Consider the following 14,612-nt stretch of genomic DNA (forward strand, 5'->3'; position numbering starts at 1 on the left):
CTACCGCCAACCACCCACCACCTTTCTCAGTCACAACTACTACCACCACTCGCCAGTATTAACTATCACCACCCACCACCACCATCCTCAATCATAATCGCCACCACTACCAATCACTACTAGCTACTAGCATGAACCACCATCATCAACCAAAACTACCACCAATCAACGTCTCTATTCGGCATTTATCCATTAGCCATCACCACTAACGACTATCATATTTTAAAAAACTAAATATTTTATTGATAGAACATTAGATTAGTTTGTATTTCATTTGAATTTTATATTTATTAATTTTCAAATAAAGATAAATTTTATATATTCAGATGTTAAAAATCAAACAGTCTTAATTATTTAGTATTCAGATCTTAATATACATCTTAATATATTCAGATGTATATTCAGATTCAGATGTCTTAATGTCTTAATCTTAAAAAAATACAAATGAAGCCTAAGTATATCTAAATACCAAATTAGTAAGTAACTAAATTTTGCTAAAATTAGTGACAATTTGTTATTATAACAATTTACCAGCTTGAGATAATTAGTCAGAACACAAGAGAACATTTTTATTAATTTTTACAATAGTTTGAATACAAGTATAGAGAAAGAGTGGATTTCTTGTTAGTATAGAGGTTTGAAGGGTATCAGAATCTCACTGTTTTGGGTTTCTTTTTCCTAACTTAAAAGTACTTTACCTGCTTTAAGTTGATATATTTTCTTGAAAAATAACCAACCAAATAACGGAGAATAAGAAACCACTTATTTTCAAGGCCCCTATACTTAATAGCTAGTTGAGGTGTCTGGTGGTCGTTGGACAATTTAAAGGGGCCGTTTATGTATTTCGCCTATTTTGAAAAGTAAAATTGATAACATCCAATTTCCTTCGCGGAAAAAAAAAAAAGAAAAAAAAAAACAAGCTACTCCACTAGTTGGCTGGCAGAAGCTCCCACATTTTACTTTGCTCAACACAATCATTCTTCTGCAATTCTAACATAAGTACATAAACATAAAGAGGAGTAATAATAATAATCTCCCTTGTCATTTGTTATGAACACTGCTTGTTCTTGCTAATAAGTTGTTGCAGATACCGAGCATGCTTCTTTCCGATCCTATGGTCCTCCATTACCTTTTCAGAGAAGGTGCCTACTTTGCATGTCTCACACCAGAACTTGTACTCTCTTTTCTGATGCTCCTTATTGTTTTGCTTTTCGTCGATTGTATTATTTGCATGCTTTTCAAGTCATCTGCATTTTCAACATTGTCGCTTGAACCTGATGAGCTTTCCTCTGATTTCTGCCCTTGTCTCATGTCATTGCAAGATTCTACAAGTTGCATGGATTTAGGTTTCTTCGTTAAAAACCCAATGTTGGAGTTCTCTCCTCTTGAAGCAGCTTCCTTGCTTATATGTTTCTTTCCTTCAAAGTGCATATTAAGGCCAGCTTCACTTGTAGCACTTACTTGACAAAGTGCACAAGTCCACTCCTTGACATTTTTCTTTACAGCACTGATCGATGAAGGCTCGTTAGCAAGCTCCGTTGTTGGTGTTATAGCTTTCCGTTTTGCTCCAGAGGACATCGTGTCAGGCTTAGCCTGCAACAACGCCAAAAGAAGCACTTCTTAAAGTTATTTCCTAGGCTTGGTTGTTCAATTTAGAGATGACCTACCTTAAAATGACATAAAACAGGTTTTAAATGGATACACGATTATTCTTCCTTATCTTTTAAATAATAGCTTCTCAAAAGAAATGTCTAAGTCATGACAAAAGAAATCTTTTCCTACAGCCCCATCAGACTTTTGATCTTAAGAGTTCCAAGCAAAATATATAAACATTTTCAACATATATATCTAGAGTTTTTGCAGAAATTAACGGGGTATAGTGAGCCCTCTTCTCTGTACATAGGTCTGCCTCTATCAGCAGAAGTGATACAACATCAGCATCTAAAACTCCAGTCACAACAATATAAATTCAATTAGGGTCCTGTTAGCTTAAATAAGTTACGTCCAGAATGTGATATCCTCTGCATTCTGCAATATGGCAAAGCTAAAATTCAGCAGAAAGCAATTAAGTGAAATATTAAACTCCACAAGTACTTTGTTAGAATTTTAAATAGCATTCTGGTTAACTAAACTAGACACCAAAAAAACCTGGTAAGTGACTAATGCGAACGGGGTGCCTAAAGGAAGAAAATCAGGGAACCTCGGCATCTTGTCAAGAATCAAAACAGATAGTAATACTTCCTCCAGCCATTAGCTTTATATACATAGCTGTTTAACCAAAAATCTGAGTCTTTGGTCAAAGCTAAAAAGAAATTCGGGTTACTGATAATTAGAAGACAAAAATAAAATACTTTTGAGAACGATGGTAAAGAAGCAAATAGGTGTGTATTTCAATAAATTCTCAATAGTATTCTGTGTCCTTACAAATGATGATACTTCTTCCTTTTATAGATAATTCTAGGTAAAGGAATGAAGCCTCAGCTTTAATGATATAATCATGAGTAATAAATGATATTAAATAAGCCGTTATACAATCATTCCTATTAAATACCAATTTCGTAACGTATCAAGTATTTAATAATGAATTTGGACTCCTTTCTGTCACCAGATCTTTGCTTTCAATGCCTTCTATCCGTTGGCTGTAAATAATTTAAATTGGTACGAGACTCGTATCTATGCGTCGTCTCGTACCTATTTAAATTCTTCTTCCCGTGGTTGTTTCCATCCGTGCCTCTTAGTCAATTGCTGCGCTTTGACCATTTAACTAATCCACGTGTCATGCCACATCATCTTTTAAATATAAACTCAGTTTTTTTCCAATACAGATAGTCCCCCCACTTTCCATTTTTTTATCAATTAAATAATTGGGAAGTGGATCTTCATGTAAAAGGAATTTTTGCCACAATTAATGCTCATGACAGTACTAACGTCTCAGCAGTCTTTTCCATTTAATGTTCTGTCCATGTGTCATTTTCTAATTGATTCCGCTATTCATACCCTTTTTCGAGACTTCTTCATTCTCACTATTTACGAAGTGATAGCTGCCTTTATTATAGGCTTTTCATCATTACACTTAAAAAGTTGACGGTTCCCATTTTACACATAACTTTGTCTTCTTCACAAATCTTCAGCACATACTTCCTTCTTAACAATGTCTTCTTCAAACCCTAACCGTAAAAAAGTTCCAATTCTAGATCAATTCCTCAACGCCCCTGTTAGACACAGAAGAGGCGGAGGAAGTAGGCTTCGAACAGGGTTAGAATCTACGCGAGGCGGCTCCTCTGGTTCTTCTTCAAGGAGTTCTATCCCAAAAGCCCCTTCTTCTAAAAGTAGGGAAATTCTTGATCCTTCTCAAGAACCCTCAGTTGATGATATAGTTCCCGGCGATTTGTCTTTTGAAAGTGACAAAACGTCTCTTCAAAAACAAATTAAAAATTTAGAAAGAGCCGATACTTACCCAACATTAGTAACCGAGCTTACAATCCCCACCATAAGAAGAGATTGTAACTGGAAGGATAGTATCCGAATGTCAATTCCTTCCCCAAATAAAAGAATTTCCTCTTTTAGAAGTGGGTATTCTTCTGTTTACACTTACCCCTTCACTTTAGGTTTTAATCCTCCGATTGACCCAGTTATTCTCGATTTTTGTCGTTTCTTTACAATTTGTTTGGCCCAAATTGGTCCATTGGTGTGGAGAACAGTGGCTTGTTTGAGATATTTATCATCCAAGGCCAATGTCAATTTCACCTTTTCTCATCTCATTCATCTATACCATCCCAACTTAATACGCCATGGGGTTTTCACCTTAACTGCAAGGAGCAAAAAAGTTTTGGTAAACCCTGAGGATGATAAAGATCGTGGATGGTATATCCGTTACGTTGCTGTCCGTACAGTGGATTTGATTGGCGAAACAAATATTCCCTTTCCTGAGAAGTGGAATTTTGAACGTAAGTTTCCTCTTATTTACCGTACCTACTTTTGAGAATTTCAAAAGAATGTTGTTTTTAACCTCGTCCCTTCTTGGTTTTTTGTAGCAACCATGGGAGATGTGGAACCTATTCCCAACTTTCGTGGTTGGGTAGACTCACTTTTGAAGATTGCTTCTAGGGAGCAGAGAACTTGGAAATCAATTTCTTCCTTACATGGCTGGAAAGTCAAAACACATGGTATCCCCCATTTTTTATGAAATTTTTTTTTTTTACATGTTAATCACTTTTTCCTCAACTTTAATCATGTATATCCATCCTTTAATCAGGATTTGGCATTAGAGGAATGACGGCTGAAGTAGCTATGGCCATTCGCATGTCTGCGAATGCTGCTCTTGATTTGGATAAGGCTCGAGCCTTGCTGCCTAAAAGAAAAGCTACAAAGGAAAGTTCTGAAGAAGAAGAGGAGGGTACCTCCCTAATTACCAGGCCAAGGGCCAGGAGACGAATAATCATTGATAATGAAATTGAAAACACTCCTGCTCGTACCTCCGCCATCGAGCCTGTTTTGATTCAATCTGATGAGGACGCCGAACCAAGAGATAATAATGAGTCAATTCAGCATCTTTTTTACAGTGGTTTCGGGAGTGGCGAGCTCGACCCTGTTTTTGATGAAGCTCCTCTTTCCTCATTTGTTCTTATTTCCTCCATTCCTCTGCCAGCCGTAAGTATTTCTTTACCAGTTTTGACGACTTCTGTTCTTTTGCCAATTTCTACCGCTCCTATATCCGTTCCCTTGGCTGTTTCTACCGCACCTGCTTCCGCTCCGGTGTTGGTTTCTACATCTTTTCCTTCCATTTCTTCCACTGCTCCTCTTCCCTCTGTTCATCATACAGAGACAGGTTCTAGCAGTGGAAATATGACTATGAGAAGTGTTACTTTGGAGGTTCCTGCCAATCATAGCCTCTTGAGGAAGACCGGCAGAGCCGATGTTTGGCTCGAACCTCTAATTGGAGATATCGAGAAGAAGAAGATGGAGAGCCATAGCTGCTTAACTCTGATGAATGACGTAGTTCATTCTACTTTGAAGGTATTTCTACCAACAAGTTTTTTTTTAAATTATCTTCAATCTCTCATTTCCATGACTTACCTCTGTAGGCTAACCTTATTGGCACGGAATTAATGAGAAGAATTTCCCTACTGGAAAGAAAAGCTCGTGAGTCTGAAAAGACTGTCCACGAGGCCGAAGAAATAGCTAGGGGAGCCCAGCTTGAAGCAACCAATTGGAAGGAGCAGTTCGAGAATGCTCAAGGGACCATAGAGGAGTTGCAAGAAGATAAAAATCTCCTGGAGCAGCAAAACCGTGGTTTAACTTCTGAACTGGCAACTGTCAAAGCCTCTTCAAGCCAATTGAAAAGAGACAAAGAGCTTTTGGAATGCTCTTTGTCAGAACAATTATCCAGGGCTAGTGAAGAAGTTAGAGAGCTGAAGGCACTTTTGGCTAGGAAGGAAGAATATGCAGGAGAGTTAGTGCAAAGCTTGACTCAAGCTCAGGCTGACTTACAGACTTCTTCTGACGAGATTCATGCCTTGAAGAGTTCTCATGCTTCTCTTGAAGCTTCCCTTGATTCCCATTTAGCTGAATATCAAATCTTAAAAAACGATCTTGCTATGTGGGAAAAGGAATATGGACTTCTAGAGGAAAATTTTAACATAGAAGTGAGTTGGGCTTTTCTGAATTCTCGTCGTGATGCTTTGACGGAAGCTGCTCAAGAAGGTTTTGACTTCCAATCTGAACTGGCCAAAGTCATAGATACCATCGAGAAAAGCCAACAGTCTACTGATACTCCTTCTCCTGCACTTGAAGTTCCTGGAACAGAAGAACTTTTAAATGAGGAAGTGAATACTACAGCAATTGGGATTACAATTCCTGCTTCAGCTGAAAATGTTGCAATTCCAGCTTCAGAGGGTGAAACTTCTATGACCCAGTCTGTGGAAGTTGAAGCTTCCGTGACAACCCCTTCAATTGATCCTAACATTTCAAGCTCTACTGAAATCGTTCCTGTTGCTGCTTCTTCAGAAGTTGCCACCGTGCCTGTGGCTGAAAGTGAAATAAATATTGCAACTTCTGATGTGCTAACCCCTTCAATTGGATGATGGTTTTATCCCTTAGTTTTTAAGGGATTTTTTGGTGAAAGTCCCCAGTTATCATAATGGGGCACTTGTATAAACTTTTATTGACTAAGTTTCTACTTAGTCTTTTTAATTATATTAAGAAGTTTTGTTAGTACTTCAATGTGTTCTATTCTTGCCTTTTCCTTACTTATTTAGGACTTATAGAATAGTTTAGCATTTTTATCCTTTGAAAATGCTTTATGATTCTTCTCATGACTTATTAACATGAGGCTTATAAAAGAGGGCCCTTTTATTTTATCGACACTTAATGAAGAAGACGTCTCAACTTCATAATGGTGTTATAATACGATGAAAGTAATAGGAAAACACACGTTTTGTATGAAACAACTTTGGCAAGTTTTTATTCATAAACTTTTAACAAGTGTTTGACTGTTACATGTATTACAATACATCTACAACTTTCTCGTAACTGTTTTTCTTGTAACAGATTTGTAAATAACATAAAATAAACAAGGTTTTTCTTCATAACCTGTTTCAGTACATAGTCATGACCCTATCGTTCGATGACGCAGATACCGAAGGAGTGACAACTCCACATAATGACGCACTGGTAATATCTTTACTTGTACATGATACTAATGTAAAACGAGTTTTGATTGATCCAGGGAGTTCTGTAAATATTATATTACTAAGGGTACTACGAGAAATGCAAGCTGAAGACAAAATGATACCCAAGGCGCACACCTTGTCAGGCTTTGACAATTCAAGTGTAGTAACAAAAGGTGAGGTATTTCTAACAACTTTTGCTATGGGTGTTGTGAAGGAAACTAAATTTCAGGTAGTTGATATGGAAATGGCCTACAATATGATCATGGGGAGACCATGGATACACGATATGGACGTTGTCCCATCAACTCTACATCAGGTTATTAAATTCCCATCACCATGGGGAATTTGCCAAATTCGTGGGGATCAGCAGATGGCTAAAAGTGTCAACGCTGTAACAAGTACGAGCGCCGAAAATAAAGAAAAGTAGCAATTACAGGAAACAGTTGAAGGTAAAAAAGATCAAACTTCAACTGAACAGGAAAAGACGGATTTGGACTCAAGACCTGACATAATTCAAGAACCTGAAGAAAATGAAAGTATCAAAACGACAATTGAAGAGCTTGAGGCAGTGATGTTATTTGATCAATGGCCTGAACGGAAGGTTTATGTCGGGGCCAATTTAAGCACGAATATGCGAGGTATGATAATCGAATTTTTAAAAGCTAAATTAGACTGCTTTGCTTGGTCCCACGCTGACATGACAGGGATTCCACCAAATGTGGTGACTCACAAACTCAATGAGGACCCCCTTCTTTCACACCAATAAAGCAAAAGAAACGGAAACAAGGTGCTTTCAAGAACCAGGTGATTCAGGAGGAAGTCCAAAAATTATTAAAAATCGGATCAATCCGTGAGGTAAAATATCCTACTTGGTTAGCTAATACGGTAGTTGTACCCAAGAAAAATGGTAAGTGGCGTGTTTGTGTAGATTATACTGATTTAAATAAAGCCTGTCCTAAAGATTCCTTTCCCTTACCGCATATAGACCAACTAATTGATGCAACCGCAGGTCATGAACTTTTAAGTTTTTTAGATGCATACTCAGGATATAATCAAATTAAAATGGATCCTGGTGATGAAGAAAAAACTTCTTTCATCACAGACAGGGGGACTTACTGTTATAAAGTAATGCCCTTTGGCCTCAAAAATGCTGGGGCAACCTATCAAAGGTTGGTCACCAAAATGTTCCAAGAACATTTAGGGAAAACAATGGAGGTATATATAGACGATATGCTCGTCAAAACCCAGCAATCTCATGATCATATTTCTCATCTATCTGTTACTTTTGAAATTTTGCGAAAATTTAATATGAAACTCAACCCAGAAAAATGTGCATTTGGAGTTGCATCAGGTAAGTTTTTGGGTTTTCTTGTTTCTAATCGTGGTATTGAAGTGAATCCTTCTCAGATCAAAGCAATAGAAGAAATCCCGGATATACTTACTAATAAAAAGGAAGTACAAAGATTAACGGGAAGAATTGCAGCTTTGGGGAGATTTATTTCCAAATCCTCGGAAAGGTGTTTTAAGTTTTTCTCTGCACTTAAAAAGCAAGATCATTTTGAATGGAATGAAGATTGTCAACAAGCCCTTAGAAATTTGAAAGCTTATTTGTCAAAACCACCGTTGTTGGCAAAACCGAAGGTGGGGGAAAAACTTCTCATTTATCTGGCCGTATCTGAAGTCGCAGTAAGTGCTGTTTTAGTCCGCGAGGACCAAGGTAAACAATCTCCTATTTATTATGTAAGTAAGTCCTTATTGGAAGCTGAGACACGATACCCACAGCTAGAAAAATTAGCATTAGCTTTGATCATGGCATCTAGAAAGTTAAGACCTTATTTTCAATGTCATCCCATTGTAGTAGTTACTGCTTTTCCACTTCGAAATATTTTGCATAAACACGAACTTTCAGGAAGATTAGCAAAATGGGCTATAGAACTAAGTGAGTATGAAGTTATTTATCAACCCAGGACCGCTATAAAGTCTCAAGTACTAGCTGATTTCGTGGCTGATTTTAGCCAGGGGATGCATTTAGAAGCAGAAAAAGAATTATTAGTTTTTAATGGTGCGAACCCGGGGACTTGGGTTTTATACACTGACGGTTCATCTAATGTAAAAGGGGCAGGCTTAGGAATAGTCCTCGTACCACCTGCGGGTGAGACCATTAGACAGGCTATAAAATGTCATTCTATAACTAACAATGAAGCAGAGTATGAGGCTGTAATTGCAGGTTTAGAATTGGCACGAGAACTCGGCATAACACAGATTATAATCAAGAGTGATTCTCAACTCGTGGTTAATCAGATGCTGGGGACTTATACAGCCAGAGAGTCACGAATGCAAGAATACCTCGCAAAGGTACGGGAGTTAATAAAGCAATTCCAAACTTGGAAAGTAGTGCAGATCCCAAGAGATGAGAATGTAGAGGCAGATGCTTTAGCAAACCTTGCATCCGCAGCAGACGTGGCAAACAATACAGATGCTTCAGTCATACATCTATTTCATTCCGTTCTTGAACCTGATAAAAACGAGGTAAATTTTAATCATCTAACATGGGATTGGAGAAATGAAATTGTTGCCTTTTTACAGCACGGAACCGTGCCTAATGACAAAGGAAAGGCTTACGCGCTTCGCAAAAAAGCTGCACGATATTGTTTATATCAAGGTAATCTTTATCGAAAGATGTTCGGCGGACCACTAGCAAGGTGTCTCGGTCCCTCTCAAACCGAATATGTCATGAGAGAAGTACATGAAGGACATTGTGGGAATCACGCAGGAGGACGGTCACTGGTAAGAACGTTAATTCGCACAGGATATTATTGGCCTAAGATGGAAGAAGAGGCAACCAGTTTCGTGTCCAAATGTGATAAATGTCAAAGGTACGGCAATAATATGCACAGACCAGCTGAGTTACTACATCCTGTTTTAGCCCCTTGGCCCTTTATGAAATGGGGAATGGATATCGTAGGTCCACTTCCACAAGCAAAAGGTCAGGTAAAATTTCTACTTGTACTTACAGATTATTTCACTAAATGGGTAGAAGCAGGGGCATTTAAACAGGTACGAGAAAAAGAAGTTAAAGACTTCATATGGCGAAATATAATATGCCGCTTTGGAGTACCAAAGGAGATCGTGTGTGACAATGGACCACAATTCATTGGAGCACAAGTTACAGAATTTCTTCGAAGTTGGCAGATCAAAAGAATAACGTCTACGCCATATCATCCAGTGGGGAATGGACAAGCAGAATCAACTTTTTCCGCGCCCGGGGGGGCGCAGGGGGAGTTTTTTCCAATTAAAGGACAATCGAAACGGGATTTATTTATTTATTTCAGAGTCGCCACTTGGGAGATTTAGGGTGTCCCAAGTCACCAATTTTAATCCCGAATCGAGGAAAGAATGACTCTATATTACAGTCTGCGTACCAGAAATCTAGATAAGGAATTCTGTTAACCCGGGAGAAGGTGTTAGGCATTCCCGAGTTCCGTGGTTCTAGCACGGTCGCTCAACTGTTATATTTGGCTTATTTATCTGATTTTTAATACAATATGAACTTATGTGCAAATTTATCTTTTAACCGCTTTATTATTATTGTTTTATAAGAATGTGAACATCGCTTAAAATATATCTTTGGACTGTGTCACATGAAATGCACCCACAATCCGAAACATATTTTATTTGATGTTTTAGGATTTGGATTTGGGTCGCATGAAATGCGCACCCGAGCTTAAGAAAGTAAATTATTAAACACGCGCCTAAAGAGACTATCGCGTTATTATTTTGCGGAGGCCGCGAAATTCGCTAAACGACCCTCCTGAATTCTAAGTAATTTTAAACAAGTATTTACTGAGGGCCCCGCAATTTGTATTTTTATTCGGCGAGGCTCATCTCATTCTTATTTTTTAAAGAATTTGCAACGTCATGGAAATGCATCTCGGGCCACGCCACAATCAGTGCGCCCGTGACTAGAGACATATTTCGACTCCGTTGAGATTTGGATTTGGGTCACATAAATGTGCACCCGAGCTTAGGGAGATAACATTATTAAAGGCGCGCCTAAAACAACTAGCGCATTATTATTTTGGGGTAGGGCCGTGAAATTTGCTAAACGACCCATCCCGGAATCTAAGTATTTAATACATATACTTTGTGAGGGCCCCGCAATTTGTCCCTTTTATTTGGCGAGGCTCGTCTCATTTTATTTTTTATTATTATTATTTATTTTTATTTTTTATTTTTATTTTTTTTTTATTTTTTAAAGGGATGCCATTTTTACGCTTTTAACCATACTAAACCTTACAGCTTCTTTACAACTAAAATCTCATAACTTGTTAGAGGTTTAATAAAAGAGTTTTAGCGAATGAGTATTTCGGGATTAGTAATAACATGTACTAATAATAATTTTTTTGAATGAACTAAGCGAAGTAAAGGACGAACAAATTAACGTCAAACTTGTGTCATAGAACAACTAGCCAAACTTAATTAAACGACATCGAATAAACAAGAATAACATAACATGAAAATGAACAAAAATGCAGACAGTGAAACATAGGCAGAAAATTTCCATACCAATTTTTATATTGCATCTCAAACATTCAACGTAAAGTTTATTTATCTAATACATCGAGGTTTACTAACCTTTGCACCTCGACAAACTCAGAACGACAAACACGATTCCGACGGAACTCAAGCCGGACCTCTCTGAACGAAGAACAACGACGGAACCTCGGACAGCACCTCGACGTACCGGACCTCGACGAACCAAAGTCGACCTCGACGGAAAACAGAAAACTCGGCAAGGCGGGATCGCGGCAACCCACAACTGCCCGCGAAAGACGGAACGACGTCGACAGCAGTAAGGTCGACGCGGGGGAGGGGGCTACTGACGGACCTGTTAGGTGGTTTGGACGTGGGGGGTGGTGGTTATGGCGTCGGGGTGGTGTTTGGGAAGATGAGGGTGGTCGTTCATGGATGGACCTGCGGCAGTAGGTGGTTTGGACAGTAGAGGTACCAGGGAAGGTGTTGGTCGTAGTGTTGGTGAAGCTGGTGGCGACGCTAGATGGGTAACAATGGTGGTTTGTTGATGGTGAGTGGTTGTTCGGAGGTTGACGACGGGAGGGGTGGTCGTGGTCAGTAGGGTCGTTTGTGGTGTTTGGACGTGGAGATCGGTGGGGGAAGGTGATGGGTTGAGGAGGGTGGTATCGTTTCGTTTTTTTTTCCCCCGTTTTCTTTTCTGCGTTCTCTTCTGCTTCTTCTTCTTAAGAAGAAGAAGATAAACAGTACATGTTTTCTTTTTTTTTTTTTTTTCAAAATTCTCAAAATCCCTCCCTTTGTCAAATGTGTAGTCCGTGTATTTGGCATGGTTTGCCATGAAAAATGAGCCCACGCGTGGTGGGGTTCAAGGCATATGTCCCCCACGCGTGGTGGGGTTCCCCATGTGTCCTGGACACTGTTTATTATGGGCTAGGTCCGAAAATTAGGCCTAAAACCGGGTAGTTTAAACCCGAATATTATTCTTTTGCCCGGACCCGAGAAATAGGAACACGTTGCTTAACTAGTCCTATGTAAGCAAAAATAACTACCAAAAATAAGACTAGTATTCAACAAAACTATATATTTTTAAAATATTTTTTAAAGATTTAAAACAGCTACAAAATATTAATGAAACTATTTTTTTGTAATTTTCGTTTTCCTTAAATATTAAGATAAAATATGAAGTAATAATATTTTTTGTATTTTTCAAAGTTAAAATGATTATAGAATATTAATAAAACTATTTTTTTGTAATTTTCGTTTTTAATAAAGACAAAAAAAATAAAAAGTAATATTTTTTTGTATTTTTCCAAAATTAAAACGACTACAAAACATTAATAGAATTATATTTTTTTGTAATTTTTGAATTTATATAAAGTACAAAAATAAAGTGCAATTTTGTATTTTTCAAGTTGATGAGAGATACATAAACTAAAATTTATATATATACTTTTTTTGTAATTTTTCTTTTTGCAATGAAATAAAGTAAAAATAGTTAAAATAGCTATACTAGACCCAATTTCACATATTCACACTAAAAATGTGAAAATTCTCGGGGAGGGTCAAAAATCACGTGCTTACAGCTGCCCCTCTTTGACTGGAAACACGAAGAGTTTTCCGACAAAGAACGACTAGACGTGTTTTTGACCCGACCATTACTTGGACGGACTACACTTAAGGAAAGGGAGGGAATGTGACCGAGCCCTGGTATCTGAGCTGCCTACATATCCTTGGTTATACAGGAATCAGGCCACGTGTAGTTCGGAAATGAGAGAGATAGTGAAGTGTACCGAGGTGAAGAGCCGATCGAGGTGCCGTTCCGTTGAGGTTCCGGTCCGCGGTCCTGTCATTACAACAAAAATGAAAACTGAAAAAGACTAACTAAGCCTATCAGCTACTAGTTACAAGGATTCCTATCTCTTAAGTCTTCTGAAACTTGGTCTTGAGTCTTGAATGGTGCTTCATACAGACTTTGGATCTGAACCTTGGTACTTGCTAGTTGCAGGCGCTAGTTCTTGAGCAGATCACATTTGTTCTCCACATCCGTGCTTCGGATTCATTCATTTTTCTCCTTTTCTTTTTCTTCTTTTTTTCTTTTTGTTTTTGTGACTAGCTTTTGTTGACTCTCTCAGACTGTTGACTCGCATTCTTGGGGCGAGCTTCTTGTTGCTTCTATCTTGGATTGAGTGCTGGGGATTTTTGTTGTAGCCTTCTGCCTTCCAATGGGTTACGGCTTGAATTTGAACGATCCCGCTGTTCTACAGGCGGACCCCTAACTTCTTCAATCTTTGACATATAACAATCTTCTGCTCTACAGGCAGGCCCCTGACAAACAAAACAAACAAAACAAACAAAATTTCCTAAACCAGTTTTCACTGGGAAGGTTTGTGAGTCGTTAGCAAAATCGTAGCCCATTGATACTACTGATGCAGTGCTGAGAGTGAACTAAACACTAGATTAGGATGTATTCTCTTTTTTTTTTTCAAAATGTTTTTTTTTTAGCATCTTAGGAGAAAGATTCATCGGACTAAGATTTTGATTATTTTGGTTATCTTAGGAGAAATATTCATCAGACTAAGATTTTGATCCTAGGAGAAGGTTCGTCAGACTAGGTCTCTATCTTAGGAGAAAAATTCATCGGACTAAGATTTTTATCCTAGGAGAAGGTTCATCAGACTAGGTCTTTTCTTTTTGGTATCTTAGGAGAAAGATTCATCAGACTAAGATTTTTTTATTTTTGGTATCTTAGGAGAAAGATTCATCAGACTAAGATTTTGATCCTAGGAGAAGGTTCGTCAGACTAGGTCTCTATCTTAGGAGAAAAATTCATCGGACTAAGATTTTGATCCTAGGAGAAGGTTCATCAGACTAGGTTTTTTTCTTTTTGGTATCTCAGGAGAAAGATTCATCAGACTAGGTCTCTATCTTAGGAGAAAAATTCGTCAGACTAAGATTTTGATCCTAGGAGAAGGTTCATCAGACTAGGTCATTTTTGTTTTTGATATCTTAGGAGAAAGATTCATCAGACTAAGATTTTGATCCTAGGAGAAGGTTCGTCAGACTAGGTCTCTATCTTAGGAGAAAAATTCATCGGACTAAGATTTTGATCCTAGGAGAAGGTTCATCAGACTAGGTCATTTTTTGTTTTTTTGATATCTTAGGAGAAAGATTCATCAGACTAAGATTTTGATCCTAGGAGAAGGTTCGTCAGACTAGGTCTCTATCTTAGGAGAAAAATTCATCGGACTAAGATTTTGATCCTAGGAGAAGGTTCATCAGACTAGGTCTCTATCTTAGGAGAAAAATTCATCGGACTAAGATTTTGATCCTAGGAGAAGGTTCATCAGACTAGGTCATTCTTCTTTTTTTTTCTTCAAAAACAACTTAGGAGGAAATGCATCTCCTATGGGT

This window comes from Nicotiana sylvestris, chromosome 12 (genome assembly GCF_000393655.2).
Source record: "Nicotiana sylvestris chromosome 12, ASM39365v2, whole genome shotgun sequence".
Lineage (NCBI taxonomy): Eukaryota > Viridiplantae > Streptophyta > Magnoliopsida > Solanales > Solanaceae > Nicotiana > Nicotiana sylvestris.